Here is a 19330-nt window from a genome sequence, read left to right on the forward strand (position 1 = left end):
TTTACAATAGTCAGGACACGGAAGCAACCTAAGTGTCCATCAACAGAAGAATGGATAAAGAAGATGTGGTGCATATACACAATGGAATATTTCTCAACCATAAAAAAGGGAGAGGCCACGAGGCTTCCCTGGTGGCACAGTGGTTGAGAGTCCGCCTGCCGACGCAGGGGACACGGGTTCGTGCCCCGGTCCGGGAAGATCCCACGTGCCGCGGAGCGGCTGGGCCCGGGAGCCATGGCCGCTGGGGCTGTGCGCCTGGAGCCTGTGCTCCGCAACGGGAGAGGCCACAGCAGTGAGAGGCCTGCGTACCGCAAAAAAAAAAAAAAAAAAAAAAAAAAAAGAACGAAATAATGCCATTTGCAGCCACGTGGATGGACCTAGAGAGTGTCATACTGAGTGAAGTAAGTCAGACAGAGAAAGACAAATAGCATATGATATCGCCTATATGCGGAATCTAAAACCATGGTACAAATGAACCTATTTACAAAACAGAAATAGAGTCACAGATGTAGAAAACAAACTTATGGTTATCAAGGGGGGAAGGGGGGGATAAATTGGGAGACTGAGATCGACATACACACGCTACCATATATAAAATAGATAACTATTAAGAACCTACTGTACAGCACAGAACTACTCAATACTCTGTAATGGCCTATATGGGAAAATAATCTAAAAAGCGAGTGGATATATGTATAACTGATTCACTATGCTGTACAGCAGAAACGAACCCAACACTGTAAATCAACTATACTCCAATAATAAAAATTAATTTTAAAAAAAATCCACCAGGCCTCACCAACTGTCTGCACAACTGGCTTAACCATCGATAAAGCTTGCCAATCTTAAGAAACTTGTCAACCTTTAAGAAACGAAAATCGGGATTTACCACACACAAGGGAGGGGCAATTAGGGACTTTACCGAATAGCTATAATAGGATTCTTTCTTAAAGTAGTTTCTCATCATTTTATAACTAGCATTTTTCTTATTACAAAAGAAAGGTGTTCCATGTAGAAATTCTGGAAACTACAGATAAATCAAAAACAAAAAAAATAAAAATATTCTACAACCATACAAGGCCACACAAAGTGCTGTTAGTGTCAGTATATCACCCCCAAGCAATATACTTTTGCTACACATTTACACATTTAAAAAATGTATAGGAATGAGGTCAGAAGGTACCTAATAGTTTGTAACCCCTGCCCACGGGTGAGTAAGTATTTTTAACAACCTGATTTTTAATTCCTAATATTCCACTGTAGCTATAATTTATTCCACTAATCCGTCATTGTTGCACAATTAGATGGCTTTCCATTTTTACAATCATAAACTATGCTTGAGTATATTTGTAGCTATCGCCTCATCCAAGTTATTATTATTTCTTTTAGGACAAATTCCTCGAGGTGAAATTGCTGGGTCCAACAATATGCAAACATTTCAGGGATGTGATTCGTAATACTCTTTGCCCCTTAGGAAGCGTTAAATCCATTTTCAGGAATCCCCCTGGGGCCCAAAGAGAACATTATATCTATTTTTAAAAAGGATTTCCAGACGTTTAAATATTTTGTTGACTCCAAGGGTGGTGGCAGAGGGGCTAAAAAGTGAGACTTGGACAAAAAGTGAATGCCGTTTCCCTGGCACACTGCCAACAGAGCACTGCGCACCCTTGCCCAAGTGGGCCCCCAGGTCGCTGCATCTGCCACATGGCTATGGTCCTTGGCCCATCCTGAGCCTAGATGTGCCTTCCTTAGTCTCTCCTCTCTTGCCTTTGCTCCTCCCTTCAAAGTGATTCTCAATGGGAGCCGAGCTGTTCCCTATGGCTTACAACGGACACTTCCGCGGCTGGGGGTTTGTTGTCACAATGATGGGGGGGAATACCCTTGAACTTAGATTCCCGACACCCTGTGCGATGGAAACATTTTCTATTTCTCACATGACTTTCAAACGTTCCTCTGGACATTTATGTAGGTGAAATCCTGCATCTAAAACCTGTATATAATATCTGGACCTAGATCCTACCTCCATTCTACAGAGAAATAAAAAACAGCTTTTGAATGAACCTTCCAGTAATACATAGATATTTAGTAAGTAAACCGAGGAAAGACTGTGTCAATAATTTGTTTTGTTCCAGGTTTTTCAAGACTTGTTTACAACTACAGAAAACTCGTATCGCCAGTGGCAATGCTGCTACTGGTATTCAAGTGAGTGATTTAACACCCCACTTCAGTCTACACCCGCAGCTGCCACAGTCACAGTGATTCTACGTTCAGGTGCAAGCATCCAACCACTTCACTGTGGCTCTAATGTAGTCGTCCAAGCATACATCTTAGTTTGTAACACATTACTTTGCTTTTATTTCTGCGTTATATTATAGTCTTTTAAAAAGTCTAAAAATTATGTGTGTAGTTAGGTACTACGGTTATCTATGAATTGCATTTCAGGATTTTAAAGAGTGTGTTTAAAACTATTTGTTATAAAAAGCTGGCATTGTAAAAGAATGAAATTAGAACGTTACCTAACATCATACACAAAGGTAAACTCCAAATGGATTACACACTTAAATGTAAGACCAAACACTATAAAAGACTCATAGAGGGCTTCCCTTTGCTTTTGCACAGCAAAGGAAACCATAAACAAGACCAAAAGACAACCCTCAGAATAGGAGAAAATATTTGCAAATGAAACAACAGACAAAGGATTAATCTCCAAAATATACAAACAGCTCACGGAGCTCAACATCAAAAAAACAAACAATCCAGTTAAAAAATGGGCGGAAGACCTAAGTAGACATTTCACCAAGGAAGACGTACAGGTGGCCAAGAGGCACATGAAAAGATGCTCAGCATCACCAATTATTAGAGAAATGCAAACCAAAACTACAAGGAGGCATCACCTCACACCGGTCAGAATGGTCATCATCAAAAAATCTACAAACAATAAGTGCTGGAGAGGGTGTGGAGAAAAGGGAACCCTTTTGCACTGTTGGTGGGAATGTAAATTGATACAGCCACTATGGGGAACAGTATGGAGATTCCTTAAAAAACTAAAAATAGAACTACCATACGACCCAGCAACCCCTGAGATATATCCTGAGAAAACCATAATTCAAAAAGAGTCATGTACCACAATGTTCACTGCAGCACTATTTACAATAGTCAGGACACGGAAGCAACCTAAGTGTCCATCAACAGAAGAATGGATAAAGAAGATGTGGTGCATATACACAATGGAATATTTCTCAACCATAAAAAAGGGAGAGGCCACGAGGCTTCCCTGGTGGCACAGTGGTTGAGAGTCCGCCTGCCGACGCAGGGGACACGGGTTCGTGCCCCGGTCCGGGAAGATCCCACGTGCCGCGGAGCGGCTGGGCCCGGGAGCCATGGCCGCTGGGGCTGTGCGCCTGGAGCCTGTGCTCCGCAACGGGAGAGGCCACAGCAGTGAGAGGCCTGCGTACCGCAAAAAAAAAAAAAAAAAAAAAAAAAAAAGAACGAAATAATGCCATTTGCAGCCACGTGGATGGACCTAGAGAGTGTCATACTGAGTGAAGTAAGTCAGACAGAGAAAGACAAATAGCATATGATATCGCCTATATGCGGAATCTAAAACCATGGTACAAATGAACCTATTTACAAAACAGAAATAGAGTCACAGATGTAGAAAACAAACTTATGGTTATCAAGGGGGGAAGGGGGGGATAAATTGGGAGACTGAGATCGACATACACACGCTACCATATATAAAATAGATAACTATTAAGAACCTACTGTACAGCACAGAACTACTCAATACTCTGTAATGGCCTATATGGGAAAATAATCTAAAAAGCGAGTGGATATATGTATAACTGATTCACTATGCTGTACAGCAGAAACGAACCCAACACTGTAAATCAACTATACTCCAATAATAAAAATTAATTTTAAAAAAAATCCACCAGGCCTCACCAACTGTCTGCACAACTGGCTTAACCATCGATAAAGCTTGCCAATCTTAAGAAACTTGTCAACCTTTAAGAAACGAAAATCGGGATTTACCACACACAAGGGAGGGGCAATTAGGGACTTTACCGAATAGCTATAATAGGATTCTTTCTTAAAGTAGTTTCTCATCATTTTATAACTAGCATTTTTCTTATTACAAAAGAAAGGTGTTCCATGTAGAAATTCTGGAAACTACAGATAAATCAAAAACAAAAAAAATAAAAATATTCTACAACCATACAAGGCCACACAAAGTGCTGTTAGTGTCAGTATATCACCCCCAAGCAATATACTTTTGCTACACATTTACACATTTAAAAAATGTATAGGAATGAGGTCAGAAGGTACCTAATAGTTTGTAACCCCTGCCCACGGGTGAGTAAGTATTTTTAACAACCTGATTTTTAATTCCTAATATTCCACTGTAGCTATAATTTATTCCACTAATCCGTCATTGTTGCACAATTAGATGGCTTTCCATTTTTACAATCATAAACTATGCTTGAGTATATTTGTAGCTATCGCCTCATCCAAGTTATTATTATTTCTTTTAGGACAAATTCCTCGAGGTGAAATTGCTGGGTCCAACAATATGCAAACATTTCAGGGATGTGATTCGTAATACTCTTTGCCCCTTAGGAAGCGTTAAATCCATTTTCAGGAATCCCCCTGGGGCCCAAAGAGAACATTATATCTATTTTTAAAAAGGATTTCCAGACGTTTAAATATTTTGTTGACTCCAAGGGTGGTGGCAGAGGGGCTAAAAAGTGAGACTTGGACAAAAAGTGAATGCCGTTTCCCTGGCACACTGCCAACAGAGCACTGCGCACCCTTGCCCAAGTGGGCCCCCAGGTCGCTGCATCTGCCACATGGCTATGGTCCTTGGCCCATCCTGAGCCTAGATGTGCCTTCCTTAGTCTCTCCTCTCTTGCCTTTGCTCCTCCCTTCAAAGTGATTCTCAATGGGAGCCGAGCTGTTCCCTATGGCTTACAACGGACACTTCCGCGGCTGGGGGTTTGTTGTCACAATGATGGGGGGGAATACCCTTGAACTTAGATTCCCGACACCCTGTGCGATGGAAACATTTTCTATTTCTCACATGACTTTCAAACGTTCCTCTGGACATTTATGTAGGTGAAATCCTGCATCTAAAACCTGTATATAATATCTGGACCTAGATCCTACCTCCATTCTACAGAGAAATAAAAAACAGCTTTTGAATGAACCTTCCAGTAATACATAGATATTTAGTAAGTAAACCGAGGAAAGACTGTGTCAATAATTTGTTTTGTTCCAGGTTTTTCAAGACTTGTTTACAACTACAGAAAACTCGTATCGCCAGTGGCAATGCTGCTACTGGTATTCAAGTGAGTGATTTAACACCCCACTTCAGTCTACACCCGCAGCTGCCACAGTCACAGTGATTCTACGTTCAGGTGCAAGCATCCAACCACTTCACTGTGGCTCTAATGTAGTCGTCCAAGCATACATCTTAGTTTGTAACACATTACTTTGCTTTTATTTCTGCGTTATATTATAGTCTTTTAAAAAGTCTAAAAATTATGTGTGTAGTTAGGTACTACGGTTATCTATGAATTGCATTTCAGGATTTTAAAGAGTGTGTTTAAAACTATTTGTTATAAAAAGCTGGCATTGTAAAAGAATGAAATTAGAACGTTACCTAACATCATACACAAAGGTAAACTCCAAATGGATTACACACTTAAATGTAAGACCAAACACTATAAAAGACTCATAGAGGGCTTCCCTTTGCTTTTGCACAGCAAAGGAAACCATAAACAAGACCAAAAGACAACCCTCAGAATAGGAGAAAATATTTGCAAATGAAACAACAGACAAAGGATTAATCTCCAAAATATACAAACAGCTCACGGAGCTCAACATCAAAAAAACAAACAATCCAGTTAAAAAATGGGCGGAAGACCTAAGTAGACATTTCACCAAGGAAGACGTACAGGTGGCCAAGAGGCACATGAAAAGATGCTCAGCATCACCAATTATTAGAGAAATGCAAACCAAAACTACAAGGAGGCATCACCTCACACCGGTCAGAATGGTCATCATCAAAAAATCTACAAACAATAAGTGCTGGAGAGGGTGTGGAGAAAAGGGAACCCTTTTGCACTGTTGGTGGGAATGTAAATTGATACAGCCACTATGGGGAACAGTATGGAGATTCCTTAAAAAACTAAAAATAGAACTACCATACGACCCAGCAACCCCTGAGATATATCCTGAGAAAACCATAATTCAAAAAGAGTCATGTACCACAATGTTCACTGCAGCACTATTTACAATAGTCAGGACACGGAAGCAACCTAAGTGTCCATCAACAGAAGAATGGATAAAGAAGATGTGGTACATATACACAATGGAATATTTCTCAACCATAAAAAAGGGAGAGGCCACGAGGCTTCCCTGGTGGCACAGTGGTTGAGAGTCCGCCTGCCGACGCAGGGGACACGGGTTCGTGCCCCGGTCCGGGAAGATCCCACGTGCCGCGGAGCGGCTGGGCCCGGGAGCCATGGCCGCTGGGGCTGTGCGCCTGGAGCCTGTGCTCCGCAACGGGAGAGGCCACAGCAGTGAGAGGCCTGCGTACCGCAAAAAAAAAAAAAAAAAAAAAAAAAAGAACGAAATAATGCCATTTGCAGCCACGTGGATGGACCTAGAGAGTGTCATACTGAGTGAAGTAAGTCAGACAGAGAAAGACAAATAGCATATGATATCGCCTATATGCGGAATCTAAAACCATGGTACAAATGAACCTATTTACAAAACAGAAATAGAGTCACAGATGTAGAAAACAAACTTATGGTTATCAAGGGGGGAAGGGGGGGATAAATTGGGAGACTGAGATCGACATACACACGCTACCATATATAAAATAGATAACTATTAAGAACCTACTGTACAGCACAGAACTACTCAATACTCTGTAATGGCCTATATGGGAAAATAATCTAAAAAGCGAGTGGATATATGTATAACTGATTCACTATGCTGTACAGCAGAAACGAACCCAACACTGTAAATCAACTATACTCCAATAATAAAAATTAATTTTAAAAAAAATCCACCAGGCCTCACCAACTGTCTGCACAACTGGCTTAACCATCGATAAAGCTTGCCAATCTTAAGAAACTTGTCAACCTTTAAGAAACGAAAATCGGGATTTACCACACACAAGGGAGGGGCAATTAGGGACTTTACCGAATAGCTATAATAGGATTCTTTCTTAAAGTAGTTTCTCATCATTTTATAACTAGCATTTTTCTTATTACAAAAGAAAGGTGTTCCATGTAGAAATTCTGGAAACTACAGATAAATCAAAAACAAAAAAAATAAAAATATTCTACAACCATACAAGGCCACACAAAGTGCTGTTAGTGTCAGTATATCACCCCCAAGCAATATACTTTTGCTACACATTTACACATTTAAAAAATGTATAGGAATGAGGTCAGAAGGTACCTAATAGTTTGTAACCCCTGCCCACGGGTGAGTAAGTATTTTTAACAACCTGATTTTTAATTCCTAATATTCCACTGTAGCTATAATTTATTCCACTAATCCGTCATTGTTGCACAATTAGATGGCTTTCCATTTTTACAATCATAAACTATGCTTGAGTATATTTGTAGCTATCGCCTCATCCAAGTTATTATTATTTCTTTTAGGACAAATTCCTCGAGGTGAAATTGCTGGGTCCAACAATATGCAAACATTTCAGGGATGTGATTCGTAATACTCTTTGCCCCTTAGGAAGCGTTAAATCCATTTTCAGGAATCCCCCTGGGGCCCAAAGAGAACATTATATCTATTTTTAAAAAGGATTTCCAGACGTTTAAATATTTTGTTGACTCCAAGGGTGGTGGCAGAGGGGCTAAAAAGTGAGACTTGGACAAAAAGTGAATGCCGTTTCCCTGGCACACTGCCAACAGAGCACTGCGCACCCTTGCCCAAGTGGGCCCCCAGGTCGCTGCATCTGCCACATGGCTATGGTCCTTGGCCCATCCTGAGCCTAGATGTGCCTTCCTTAGTCTCTCCTCTCTTGCCTTTGCTCCTCCCTTCAAAGTGATTCTCAATGGGAGCCGAGCTGTTCCCTATGGCTTACAACGGACACTTCCGCGGCTGGGGGTTTGTTGTCACAATGATGGGGGGGAATACCCTTGAACTTAGATTCCCGACACCCTGTGCGATGGAAACATTTTCTATTTCTCACATGACTTTCAAACGTTCCTCTGGACATTTATGTAGGTGAAATCCTGCATCTAAAACCTGTATATAATATCTGGACCTAGATCCTACCTCCATTCTACAGAGAAATAAAAAACAGCTTTTGAATGAATCTTCCAGTAATACATAGATATTTAGTAAGTAAACCGAGGAAAGACTGTGTCAATAATTTGTTTTGTTCCAGGTTTTTCAAGACTTGTTTACAACTACAGAAAACTCGTATCGCCAGTGGCAATGCTGCTACTGGTATTCAAGTGAGTGATTTAACACCCCACTTCAGTCTACACCCGCAGCTGCCACAGTCACAGTGATTCTACGTTCAGGTGCAAGCATCCAACCACTTCACTGTGGCTCTAATGTAGTCGTCCAAGCATACATCTTAGTTTGTAACACATTACTTTGCTTTTATTTCTGCGTTATATTATAGTCTTTTAAAAAGTCTAAAAATTATGTGTGTAGTTAGGTACTACTGTTATCTATGAATTGCATTTCAGGATTTTAAAGAGTGTGTTTAAAACTATTTGTTATAAAAAGCTGGCATTGTAAAAGAATGAAATTAGAACGTTACCTAACATCATACACAAAGGTAAACTCCAAATGGATTACACACTTAAATGTAAGACCAAACACTATAAAAAACTCATAGAGGGCTTCCCTTTGCTTTTGCACAGCAAAGGAAACCATAAACAAGACCAAAAGACAACCCTCAGAATAGGAGAAAATATTTGCAAATGAAACAACAGACAAAGGATTAATCTCCAAAATATACAAACAGCTCACGGAGCTCAACATCAAAAAAACAAACAATCCAGTTAAAAAATGGGCGGAAGACCTAAGTAGACATTTCACCAAGGAAGACGTACAGGTGGCCAAGAGGCACATGAAAAGATGCTCAGCATCACCAATTATTAGAGAAATGCAAACCAAAACTACAAGGAGGCATCACCTCACACCGGTCAGAATGGTCATCATCAAAAAATCTACAAACAATAAGTGCTGGAGAGGGTGTGGAGAAAAGGGAACCCTTTTGCACTGTTGGTGGGAATGTAAATTGATACAGCCACTATGGGGAACAGTATGGAGATTCCTTAAAAAACTAAAAATAGAACTACCATACGACCCAGCAACCCCTGAGATATATCCTGAGAAAACCATAATTCAAAAAGAGTCATGTACCACAATGTTCACTGCAGCACTATTTACAATAGTCAGGACACGGAAGCAACCTAAGTGTCCATCAACAGAAGAATGGATAAAGAAGATGTGGTACATATACACAATGGAATATTTCTCAACCATAAAAAAGGGAGAGGCCACGAGGCTTCCCTGGTGGCACAGTGGTTGAGAGTCCGCCTGCCGACGCAGGGGACACGGGTTCGTGCCCCGGTCCGGGAAGATCCCACGTGCCGCGGAGCGGCTGGGCCCGGGAGCCATGGCCGCTGGGGCTGTGCGCCTGGAGCCTGTGCTCCGCAACGGGAGAGGCCACAGCAGTGAGAGGCCTGCGTACCGCAAAAAAAAAAAAAAAAAAAAAAGAACGAAATAATGCCATTTGCAGCCACATGGATGGACCTAGAGAGTGTCATACTGAGTGAAGTAAGTCAGACAGAGAAAGACAAATAGCATATGATATCGCCTATATGCGGAATCTAAAACCATGGTACAAATGAACCTATTTACAAAACAGAAATAGAGTCACAGATGTAGAAAACAAACTTATGGTTATCAAGGGGGGAAGGGGGGGATAAATTGGGAGACTGAGATCGACATACACACGCTACCATATATAAAATAGATAACTATTAAGAACCTACTGTACAGCACAGAACTACTCAATACTCTGTAATGGCCTATATGGGAAAATAATCTAAAAAGCGAGTGGATATATGTATAACTGATTCACTATGCTGTACAGCAGAAACGAACCCAACACTGTAAATCAACTATACTCCAATAATAAAAATTAATTTTAAAAAAAATCCACCAGGCCTCACCAACTGTCTGCACAACTGGCTTAACCATCGATAAAGCTTGCCAATCTTAAGAAACTTGTCAACCTTTAAGAAACGAAAATCGGGATTTACCACACACAAGGGAGGGGCAATTAGGGACTTTACCGAATAGCTATAATAGGATTCTTTCTTAAAGTAGTTTCTCATCATTTTATAACTAGCATTTTTCTTATTACAAAAGAAAGGTGTTCCATGTAGAAATTCTGGAAACTACAGATAAATCAAAAACAAAAAAAATAAAAATATTCTACAACCATACAAGGCCACACAAAGTGCTGTTAGTGTCAGTATATCACCCCCAAGCAATATACTTTTGCTACACATTTACACATTTAAAAAATGTATAGGAATGAGGTCAGAAGGTACCTAATAGTTTGTAACCCCTGCCCACGGGTGAGTAAGTATTTTTAACAACCTGATTTTTAATTCCTAATATTCCACTGTAGCTATAATTTATTCCACTAATCCGTCATTGTTGCACAATTAGATGGCTTTCCATTTTTACAATCATAAACTATGCTTGAGTATATTTGTAGCTATCGCCTCATCCAAGTTATTATTATTTCTTTTAGGACAAATTCCTCGAGGTGAAATTGCTGGGTCCAACAATATGCAAACATTTCAGGGATGTGATTCGTAATACTCTTTGCCCCTTAGGAAGCGTTAAATCCATTTTCAGGAATCCCCCTGGGGCCCAAAGAGAACATTATATCTATTTTTAAAAAGGATTTCCAGACGTTTAAATATTTTGTTGACTCCAAGGGTGGTGGCAGAGGGGCTAAAAAGTGAGACTTGGACAAAAAGTGAATGCCGTTTCCCTGGCACACTGCCAACAGAGCACTGCGCACCCTTGCCCAAGTGGGCCCCCAGGTCGCTGCATCTGCCACATGGCTATGGTCCTTGGCCCATCCTGAGCCTAGATGTGCCTTCCTTAGTCTCTCCTCTCTTGCCTTTGCTCCTCCCTTCAAAGTGATTCTCAATGGGAGCCGAGCTGTTCCCTATGGCTTACAACGGACACTTCCGCGGCTGGGGGTTTGTTGTCACAATGATGGGGGGGAATACCCTTGAACTTAGATTCCCGACACCCTGTGCGATGGAAACATTTTCTATTTCTCACATGACTTTCAAACGTTCCTCTGGACATTTATGTAGGTGAAATCCTGCATCTAAAACCTGTATATAATATCTGGACCTAGATCCTACCTCCATTCTACAGAGAAATAAAAAACAGCTTTTGAATGAATCTTCCAGTAATACATAGATATTTAGTAAGTAAACCGAGGAAAGACTGTGTCAATAATTTGTTTTGTTCCAGGTTTTTCAAGACTTGTTTACAACTACAGAAAACTCGTATCGCCAGTGGCAATGCTGCTACTGGTATTCAAGTGAGTGATTTAACACCCCACTTCAGTCTACACCCGCAGCTGCCACAGTCACAGTGATTCTACGTTCAGGTGCAAGCATCCAACCACTTCACTGTGGCTCTAATGTAGTCGTCCAAGCATACATCTTAGTTTGTAACACATTACTTTGCTTTTATTTCTGCGTTATATTATAGTCTTTTAAAAAGTCTAAAAATTATGTGTGTAGTTAGGTACTACGGTTATCTATGAATTGCATTTCAGGATTTTAAAGAGTGTGTTTAAAACTATTTGTTATAAAAAGCTGGCATTGTAAAAGAATGAAATTAGAACGTTACCTAACATCATACACAAAGGTAAACTCCAAATGGATTACACACTTAAATGTAAGACCAAACACTATAAAAGACTCATAGAGGGCTTCCCTTTGCCTTTGCACAGCAAAGGAAACCATAAACAAGACCAAAAGACAACCCTCAGAATAGGAGAAAATATTTGCAAATGAAACAACAGACAAAGGATTAATCTCCAAAATATACAAACAGCTCACGGAGCTCAACATCAAAAAAACAAACAATCCAGTTAAAAAATGGGCGGAAGACCTAAGTAGACATTTCACCAAGGAAGACGAACAGGTGGCCAAGAGGCACATGAAAAGATGCTCAGCATCACCAATTATTAGAGAAATGCAAATCAAAACTACAAGGAGGCATCACCTCACACCGGTCAGAATGGTCATCATCAAAAAATCTACAAACAATAAGTGCTGGAGAGGGTGTGGAGAAAAGGGAACCCTTTTGCACTGTTGGTGGGAATGTAAATTGATACAGCCACTATGGGGAACAGTATGGAGATTCCTTAAAAAACTAAAAATAGAACTACCATACGACCCAGCAACCCCTGAGATATATCCTGAGAAAACCATAATTCAAAAAGAGTCATGTACCACAATGTTCACTGCAGCACTATTTACAATAGTCAGGACACGGAAGCAACCTAAGTGTCCGTCAACAGATGAATGGATAAAGAAGATGCACATATATATAAGGCAATATTAGCCATAAAAAGAAACGAAATTGAGTTATTTGTAGTGAGGTGGATGGACCTAGAGTCTGTCATACAGAGTGAAGTAAGTCAGAAAGAGAAAAACAAATACTATATGCTAACGCATATATATGGAATCTAAATTTTAAAAAATGGTACTGATGAACCTAGTTGCAGGGCAGGAATAAAGATGCAGACATAGAGAATGGACTTGAGGACACGGGGTGGTAGGGGGAAGCTGGGGCGAAGTGAGAGTAGCATCAACATATATACACTACGGAATGTAAAATAGCCAGTGGGAAGCAGCCGCATAGCACAGGGAGATCAGCTCGGTGCCTTGCGAAGACCTAGAGGGGTGGGATAGGGAGGCTGGGAGGGAGGCTCAAGAGGGAGGGGATATGGGGACATATGTATGCATATGGCTGATTCACTTTGGTGTACAACAGAAACACAGTATTGTGAAGCAATTATACTCCAATAAAGATCTACTAAAAAAAAAAAAGCAGCTGGCATTGGGCTGTAATAGGCAACTTGCTGGCGACCCCTAGTGGCGCACTCGAGCATTGCTTCACAGCCAGTGGCTCTCTGGTTTAAAAGCTTGTTGGCTCCAAAATGTGGTAACGAAATAACCCCTTCCTCCCCCAACCCCCCAGGCTCAACCTGGACTGGTTCCCGTTACTGTGCTGGTGCCTGAGCAGGGGGGATGGAGCGGAAAGCGGGGGCGGGGGGGGCGGTCCGAGGCAAGGGAACGCCAGCCCCATGTATCTTTTCATACCTAGAAAATTTAAGCATGTCACATCCCATTATTTTTTATGTCTTACCTGCTGGTGTCTCCCCGCTTTTCCCCTCCATTAATGGCAGGGTCCCATGCTTTTCTCAAACCAGTGCTTCTACCAATTTAGCGCGCGCCAAACTCCCTCGCGGGCTCCTTGCAATGGACTTGGTAGTCCCGCCCCCCGGGTTTCACATCCGGGTCTCCTGGGCCGGGCCGACTTTGCCTCTCCCAAGAGCTCCCAGGTGATGCTGATGCGGCTTGATAGGGGAGCAGCTCAAACTCTGCTTTCAATCCTGTGCCTGAGCAGTATTTATCAGTCTCAGCTTTGCGAATTTTCCAGAGTGCCTGGATTTAAAGGAATTTTGCACTTTTCTAAAGGCAACAGAGCGCAGTGGAGGACTACCTCATAGAAGGGTGCCTGTGAATCCTTTCCTGGAGGCGGGCGGGGAACGTAATCAGCTGTGCTTACTCGCCACGGCGACGCAAGTTTCCCGCATCTCAGCATTTCCCCCAAATGAGCCTCCATGCCTTAAATAAAATATTTCACTGGGAAAAGCTATTTGCTCGTCTGGGCTGCTTTGAGGCCTCTGCTCTAAAAGAAGAGTGTATTTTCAGAGAGAAGAACGCGAGTCTCAAAGGGCCACAGTACTTTTGTTTTCATCATTTCTCTTGGGCTCATTCCTGGTAATCATTTCGAAAATTAAATCCTCCTGGGCTTTCTGGAAAATGAATAAACAAGAGAGAAAGAGAAAGAAAAAGAAAGTGGAGGGAAGATAAAAAAAGGAAGAGAGAGAAGTGAGGGACAGGGGCGCCTGGGTTGGGAGGTCTGGCTGGAAAGGGGAGAATGTGGTGACTTCTCTGGAGAGAAGAATATTGAAAGAGGGGCAAGTGAGAGGAATTGGAGAAAGCAGCGGGCAACAAGATTTCCCTCCCCGCAAGAGGATGGTATACGCCTAGTGGGCAGGACGTGCTTCTCAACCGTGATGCGCACGTGGCTCCCCTGGCGGCTGCAGCACCCGAGTCTGCAGAGGCAGGTGCGGTGGCCCCCAGGCTGGCCCAGTGGCGTCGCCTCCTGGCAGCCACACTCTCGAGCCCTGCTCCCGCATACTGGCCCAGGGTTGGTCTGTATGACCGTCAGCACACAGCGGAAGCCGTGGTCTGTCACTGCTGAGACTGGGTCATAAAGGCACTAGGCTTTTTCCCGTCTGTTGGGTCACAGTGGCTCTGGGAGAAGCCGGCTGCCGCAGGCGAGCAGCCCTGTGGGGAGGCCCACGTGGAGCCCGCAGCCAAGCCAGAGAGCTGGGAACGGCTCCTCCCGTCTCAGATGACTGCAGCCCAGCCCACAGTCTCACCAGAGACCCTGAGCCCCAAACCCCCGGCTCAGCTGCTTCTGGATTCCTAAGCCACAGAAACTGGGAAGTAATAAAGGTTTGCTGTGTTGAGCCACCAAGTTTTGTACAGAAACAGGACAGATGTCTGCTACAGTGAGAAAAGATTGGGAACACGGCACCCCAGTGAGCGAGGAGAGGTCCCCTTGACTTGCCCGCCCTCCCCCTCAGCAGCTTGGCAACCTCTGTTTTATATCTCCGCCGGGCATCATTAAGGGTCAGGACCATGATTCCCGTGGCCTAAACTGCACATTTCCGAGCACTGTACGACAGAGGCGTGATTACCACACTTTTCATGTCGCACCACAGGGAGAAAACAGTGCTGCTTATGCAGCTCGGTGGAATCAATGGGCCAGGCGGCTCTTACACCAACCTGGGCCTCCGCGGGACTTCCAGCCTCCACTGAAGGCAAGCAGATTGGTATCTTGGCATCCCTGTAGCTCATCTGTGGCACCCCATTGGGTGTTCTGTGCTGGATGACCTTTAGAGGACTTTGCAAGTCATTCTCACCCCAGGTTCCTCATCTGGACCACAGAACACAGAACATGATGGGAGTGACTATCTTCTCCATTCTGCCAGAGAGAGTACATAACTCCTATTCTAGGAGTATAAGAGAGAAGTTAATTCATTACATACAATGGATGCTTTGGGATATCAGGGTTTCATCCTCACGGAGGCCAAGCAAGGCTGGAGGGTAACTGGAATTGCAAATGCGTCCTAGCATTTTCTGAAAGAATGGAATCATGACATTTTAGAGCTGGAGGTAGCTTTAGTAATGGCTAGTTCAGGTTTCTTGTTCGCAAATGAACAAACTAAAGCCCAGAGAGGTTAAGTAATTTGTCTGAGATCACACAGCTAGTTGGTGGCAGAGCTGAGACCAGAACTCAGAATTCCTGACTTTTAGCCTAAAATCCCACATGTTAGACTTTTAATAAAGAGCAAGTGAATAAATGCATGAAGAAAACCTCAGGTTTCCTGGATTTATACTGTCTGCAATTTACTTTCACAGAATTCTGCATAAATGAAGTGCTATAAGTGTGTCTGTAAATTAACTTTAGTCTCCTCTACCAGAGGGGCAGTCAGTTAACCTGTGAATCACCCTAATCAGGGAGCCACGCTGCAGGTTAGGTGAGTAACATTCGAAGGACCCTGATAAGGATTCCATGTTTTAGAGGACCTGCAAATATCCTATCTCCATCTGCACCAGAGCTTAATAATTCACCTAAAAAGTGTAAGGAATACTTTTTAATTGGTGAAATGAGTGGTGTTCAAAACATGTGATTAGCTAAAATGATGAGGAACCCACCCCTTGCATGAACGGAGGATAAGCGTCTGAAAAGCCAGAGGGCTAACACCTTTGGACTAGCGGTCTTGTGTTCGCCTCTTACGGAGACTCTGTTGTCTCATTGGCTCTGCCATGGATCAACACGTCAGGAAGGAGCTTGTTATAGTGCCTAAAAAACAGAGCAGGGGGCTTCCCTGGTGGCGCAGTGGTTGGGAGTCCGCCTGCCGATGCAGGGGACACGGGTTCGTGCCCCGGTCCGGGAGGATCCCACATGCCGCGGAGCGGCTGGGCCCGTGAGCCATGGCCACTGAGCCTGCGCGTCCGGAGCCTGTGCTCCGCGATGAGAGAGGCCACAGCAGTGAGAGGCCCACGTACAGCAAAAAAAAAAAAAAACAAAAAAAAAGCAGAGCAGGCCCTTGCCTGCTTCTAGGAACAGGCTGTAGGGCAGGATTTGTGCCTGCATATGAATAAATGATTTTGACAGATTTCTGTCTGCAGCTTCTTTCATTGTAATATAATAGTGAAGTTGTGGAGAAGGAAATTGACAAACCGTCTTCCTACTTCACTTGTGGGAAGCTGCCACATTTATCCTAACAACCTGGCAATGCTGAAGGCCTAAATTCATTCATTCATCCAACAGATATGTAGGGAGAGCCTATTCTATTAGGATTGGGGGATACAGAAAACAGACAGAATTCATCCCACATTGTAAAGTGGCTTAGATAAGTTTGCAAAAACTGGTATCAAAAGCAACTGGTAGATTTAGTCAACAGGTATCCTGAGGTCTTTGGAAAGACTCAGGAGAGCAAAGGTTTCCAATGCCTACAGATCTTCAGAACTGAAACAATTCTAGAAATTATACAGGAAAAAAAATCCCAGTTATGTGTGAAACTAACATTTAAGGAGTGGGTATTTCAGTGGTTCTCAAAGTGCAGTCCCAGATAAATAGCATCAACATAAACTGGGAAACTTGTTAGAAATGCAAATCCCCACACCCTATCCCAAACCTCCTCAATAAGAAACTCTGAGCATGGGGACATGAAATTTTTGTTTTAAAAAGTTCTCCAGGTGATTCGGATGCCAAGTTGGAGGACCACTGCCCTACTTTGTAACAAAGAACAAATTCCACTAGGTGGCAGTCTTTCACAAGAATATAAAAACTTTTTTTTCCAGGTAACACTTTAACGTGAGAAATTGAAAACATATCTGTTCTGCAATTGCAGGAAAATTCTACTGGGCGGCACCCTAACTTCAGCAATAAAACTGTTTTGCAATTACATGGTATTTCCACCAGATGGCGTTCTGGGGTGCCACCTGGTGGAATTATCATGTTGGTGCAGAACACGTATTTCTTTTTTTCCCTATTACAGGTTCACCCTGCTATCTGAAGGTAAAGTTCCTATGAAACATTTTGTAAGCAGAAATGGGGAAAAGCAAAGACAATCCCCGCTTTCTAAAAGTTAAGAGTTATGCCACTTTAACAAAAGACCAACATTAGTACAGTCAGTAATGCCTTTTTTGTGTGTGTGGGTAAAAGCAAAAATCCTCTTCAGGTTTCTTTTGCTTCCTGAAAATTATGTACTAATGTAGGTCTTTCATAAAAGCAAAGTGGTGTAAAAATAACTTTCAGAAAGTGGAAGATACCTGCAGTAAGAAAAACATGTTCTGCAATTGCACGATAATTCCACTCGGTGGCACTCTAACCTGAGAAATATGAAAAATTTATCTGCAACCGCAGGAAAATTCCACCCAGTGACATTCTCACCAGAATAATAAGAAGAACATATCTGTGTGCAATTACATAAAAACTCTACGTGCTGACACTCTTAACTGAGTAATAAGAAAAGTATATCCTCTGCAAACACATGATAAAACCACTGGGTAGCGCTGTAACACAAAAATAAAAATTCATTCTGCAATTACATAAAATCTCCACACGATGGCACTCTAACATAAGAAATATAAAAAAGCTGGCGTTGTGATTGCAGACATTTTCCACTAGATGGCACTCTAACACAACAAATAGATAAAATTGGCTTTCCGGTGAACGGAATTCTTTTGTCTTTTAAGCAAAAAAGATTATGACATAGGTGACAATAAACATAGGATTTATTTACTTAGTAAATTAAAGTGTAAATAAAAATTTAGTACATATCCTTTCAAGTGCTTTGGGCATATCTTAATTATAGTGCTTGTTTTTTGCTTTTTAATTACTTGTTTGTACATTCTTCCCACCGTTAGTAGGTCCTCAAGGGCAGAGACCAAATATCTAACTTTTCTACCTTTCCAGCCTCTCCTACAGTAGCTGGTGCGTAATAGGAATTCAATAAATATTTATTAAATGAAAGACTGAATCAAACTGAGAGGCCAGGGAACAAGGAGGGAAGAAAACATAAATAGAATAAAAATCTACATTCTTTGAGCTCTATTCCCAGGGCTTCTTTATCCTGCAGTTGGACAGGTAGAGTGAAATGTAGAAGAAAACGTAATTGAGACAGAAATGACAATGATGTTCATTTTAATGCCTTCCAAGGGTGAGAGTTTTTTTTAAGTTAGTGAATTAAAAGAAGAAAAATCAGCAAAGATTACTTGGATAAAATTCAGTGAGAAAACTTTATTTTTAAATAGGCTAACAGCCTATCAAAATGGTTTTGATTGAGTTTTCAATAGCTGTCGAAACTATTTCAGTCATGTAAATGCTCTGGAAGTTGGTTTTTGAATTAAGTGTTGGCGTTTTTCACCCAGAGGAGCTTGGGAAAGCTTCCTGTTAGGGTCCCCTCAGGATTCACCCTCCTGAGAGCACTTCCTGCTTTGCCCCAAGTCTGTGCCGGATCAGCAGCCATGGGAGGAAGAGGTAAGGGCCTTCCAAACTGCTGATCAGACACAGAAATCCAGAGTGGCCTCAGGAAATGTGGCCATATTTGCCTTCCTGCCCTCCCGCCAACTCTTTCAGGCCTTAATGACGGCTTCCTCCTCTCTGAGCTCCCCTCACCCCATCCAAACCGGCTCATGCAGCCGTCACCGTCACCGTCAGGACTTTCAGTGCCACAGCCCTAAGGCTATTTCTAACCCAGAACAAATCTTCTGTCCCATCTGACTTCTTTTTCTTTTTTAATAAATTTATTTATTTTTGGCTGTGTTGGGTCTTTGTTTCCGTGTGAGGGCTTTCTCTAGTTGTGGCAAGCGGGGGCCACTCTTCATCGCGGTGCGTGGGCCTCTCACTATCGCGG

Source organism: Delphinus delphis, chromosome X, assembly GCF_949987515.2.
Source record: "Delphinus delphis chromosome X, mDelDel1.2, whole genome shotgun sequence".
NCBI classification, from domain to species: Eukaryota; Metazoa; Chordata; class Mammalia; order Artiodactyla; family Delphinidae; genus Delphinus; species Delphinus delphis.